At 31.8% G+C, this 4062-nt stretch overlaps 1 pseudogene; it reads left to right on the top strand.

The window, feature by feature from the left end:
* Nucleotides 1-737: 737 nt before the first annotated feature.
* Nucleotides 738-3699, top strand: LOC134252821 (uncharacterized; annotated as a pseudogene).
* The last annotated feature ends 363 nt before the right edge of the window (nucleotides 3700-4062 follow it).

Genomic DNA, 4062 nt, shown 5'->3' on the forward strand with positions numbered 1-4062 from the left:
ATTTCTGAGAATTGGGGTAAACCTTTCAATTGCAGTCAATTGTATCCATTTTTTAAATTTCAGTGCTTGGGGTATAAACCCTTTCAATAGTATAAACTTTGCGACATGCCCAGAACAGAGGCCGAGGCCGAACAAGTGGATTTACAATAATATCAGGTTGTGGTGAGTATATTTTGACATTTTTTAGAATATCTGGATATTTCAATGGTCGAAATATAAAATGCTATTGGGTAGAATTATATCTGGATGATAATACATGTAGATTGAATTTGCCTACAAAATGAGTATCAACTTTGCCAACAAAAACATTTAATATGTTTTATCTTTTAATTTATTTGTTTACTTACATTCATATTAGGTGGACATTCACTGAATATGGTTGTGTATATAAAAAAGATATTTTTCATGCAGAATATAACATAAACTATGAAACTTTATATCTTATTTCAAACTCTTGACTGTTTTGGTTTAATCTGTAGAGAAAAAATCTAAATTCTTAAAACACTTCATATCTCAGCATTAAAACCCTTTAAAAAAACTCGTATTTTTTAACTTGAAAATCTGATACCTTCTAAAGTGTATAAATGTACACGTATGTCACATTTAGAACATGAAAATTTTCTTGGAAAGAGATACATGAAAGACAATGACCCTGCTGTCATCCTTATTTATGACGTCAACGGCTACATTGCTGGTATCCAAGCCGGGGTAAGCTAGCATTCAGGACCATACAATTGATGTGTGTTTTTCTTTAAAAGTGTGATGAAAACTTTTGGATTTATTATGAGGAAATCCTTAACAAATAACAAGCTAATTACATGAGGGCAACTTGGCTTTTGAATTAACAGATACCCACAACTCTGAGTAATGGTTATCCATCCTTGAACTTCAGAAACATCCATTTGTCAGAGATTTTGACAAGCATTACATTACAGCTTACTTTGTGTCACCAGGTATAAAATAAATTTCTCATTATGAATTTAATTTTAATGAATGGTAGTTATATATGAAGGTAAAGTATTGTTTATATAATAATCTATATGTATTGATATTATAATAAAGTACTCTGAAAATTATTAAAATCTGACACTCATTGCAGGTTTAGGGGAGTGGTTGATTTTTAGTGTTTATTAAGCTGATAATTGTTGATTTTAGCTGTTTCCTGGCCTGTGGGTCATAAAACTAAAACGAGTCTACATGTACTTTTATTTCAGTCTCACATTTCCCAAAGGATTTAATAGTGGAAAAGTGAGACTGAGATCAAAAGTGAGCTCGTCTAAGTTTTATGTCCCAGGCCAGTTCTAGTCTGGAATGGTTCTGGTGATTAGTTCTATATCATATTTTTTTGTTTATAATATACTATATTTTATACAGATTTGATATGTACACGTGGGCGCACTTCCAGTGAGGTTAGTACCCAGTGTACAGGGACCGATCTGTACATACAAAATAGTACTAACCCAATGGAGTCTATAAAAATACCCCACCAGGAGGCCGACATTGGATCGACAAAATGGGTCAAAGGTCACTGCTTTCCGGCTATGGGTAAACACTTTTATTTTCTGATGAAGGATTTACCTGATTGTATCAATTGTTAGAACTATGTTTGAGACAATATAAAATGTTAACGTTGTTTGCATTATTTAAAAAAAAAAACCATTTTCCCATTATAAAAATATGGAATCTATCTGTTGCAATTCTAATTTAATCTCAATGACCAGCATCTAAATTTCCATATGTTAACTATATCGTATGTAATCAGAATCTTAAAAGTTCAGAATAAGGTTTAAGTTCTGCAGCAATATACCACCAATATCAGAATTCATATGAAGTAGAATTTATCAAAATGCACGTAAATGAAAATTAAAGGAAAAGTCTCTTGATGTGGCCTTCAGTTTAACATTTAGATACCGATATATATCGAAGAGGTTTGATCAATCAACAATATTCGTTTTCATTCCTGACACATGTTTCAAATTTAAGTATATTACAAAAAATGTATATTTTTATTCTTACTACAAACATGATGACTTTAACCCTTCTGTTGTCAACTTCCCTAAGTATGTATACCATGAACAATCACCAGTAGATCATACTCTATGTACGATCAATTCCAAAATTAGTCAATCTATTGATTAATAAGTTGACAAAAACAATATTTCAACATTCCCGATTAAACTCAATAGTTCGCAAAGACTATCTTCAATGCAATGACCTTGTCACCAACTATCATCTCTTATTTAGTCGAATGTTGGTTGGCGTTTAACAAACTAATTGTTAATGCTTTTTGCACTAAATTGTCAATGGAGTTTTTCTTTATTCCCCAATTATGACAAGGAGCGCACGGCGGTGACTGGTCGACAGGGGATGCTCACTCCTCCATGGCACCTGATCCCACCTCAGACCTTTAAGAGGTCGATCGTGTTTGTTCTCCTCCTGATCAAAATTGTGTACTTAGTACAGTGTATGTAGACTTTTGTAATGTTTAAATGGACTTTAGAGTTTGAATACTGTTTATTATCTCAATATAATTTGAAAAAAAAATAAAACAATAACCTGACGTTACAAAGCAATAAAAGGACTTTAAACCATTTACATAATGAAAATTTGCGTGACTTTTATTTCGTAGGTGTTCATTATTGGTACGACATTTCTCTGACATGTCATGTGATCAACTTTTCCCTGTGTTCCTTCTATATAATGGAGGAGTCTTGAATGCGTTTGGATGGGCTTATAAGGCAGAGCTTCCATCACCAAGATACGAACATCTTTCCCAATCAACGTTCAAAGTATGGATACTTGATTAATATTATTGTTTACGGAGTATCAAAAAAAAAATACTATTAATATGTATGCCAAACTGGATTTCTTTTTGGAAGTCATAAAGTTTTGGCATACTGATTCCCCAATCGGTCTTTTCAAAAAGGGTAAGGAATAAAGTCATTGTACCTGAAGGATTACATATGTCACTGATTATAAAACTGATCATATATGGCTTAATCCCTCGGTCATTTAATATTTTTGAAAATTACGACACAAAACCAATTGAATTAACTGCATATTTAGTATATGAGTGGCTACTTTATCCATAACAGTAAGCATGTTATACTTTCAGAAGCAATTTTATTTTTAGAATGTAACATTTAAACCTGGCATGTTTCCGAATTATTTCACAAATAAATACGAACAATTTAGTCGGTTTGACCTTATGCCCTACAGGGAGCATAGCGGAAAGGTAAATTGAGTTGGTTGTTTTCAAACATGACGTATGGTCACTCATTGCAAATTTTTTTTAAAAGAATCCTTTTGTCGTATTAGGCATTGCACAATAATTATTTTGAAATTAATTGTTCAGAGATCATAGTTTGCGCTTTCTTAAAACTACTACACTACGTTAATAATTATCTTTTCAGTATTATAACCATTTGATATTGAACATATAGCCTATAATTGAATACTAGTATCAAGCAATTTAGTAATTTAGTATTTTCTTTAATTTCCTTTCATTATAGGCTTTCATGCAAGTCAAACCTAGTTGTCTTGACCAATCAGGGACGCTTTCCACACTTCATATTTACCTTAATGGACGTCCACAGACTGACTTTCTCTGCGATTGAATTTTTCTCTCGTGTATTTCATACCGTATTTAGTTTCAGATTGTAAATAAGTAAGACCATTACAACACTTCAAAATAAAGAAATCAAGGAATAGACTATTCAATCTTTTTTTTTGCTTTCTCTTGATTGCTTCTTCTCGAAAATATGCATGACCTTTTTCCATTTTAAAAACGATTAAGATTCCCCTTTATAATGTTTTTGCCAAGTTAGTTGAAACATGACCGGTTGTTCATTTGTAGATTTTACAAAAATGACTGACAGATGTCTAGAAATAGAGTAAAATGCAAGTGAGCTTACAATATACAGTACTTTTTAAGCACTTTTAATCTTAGATTGTTATCATCTATGTCTTGCATGGAAAGCAGATCAAAATAAGTTTTTAAAATAAATGTGAATCGGAAGAAAAATAGACTTCAGTAAACCATGTCCTCTCAAATTTTATTTG

The sequence above is a fragment of the Saccostrea cucullata genome, unplaced genomic scaffold (assembly GCF_032062105.1).
Source record: "Saccostrea cucullata isolate Sc308-1 unplaced genomic scaffold, CSIRO_AGI_Scuc_v1 ctg18852, whole genome shotgun sequence".
Lineage (NCBI taxonomy): Eukaryota > Metazoa > Mollusca > Bivalvia > Ostreida > Ostreidae > Saccostrea > Saccostrea cuccullata.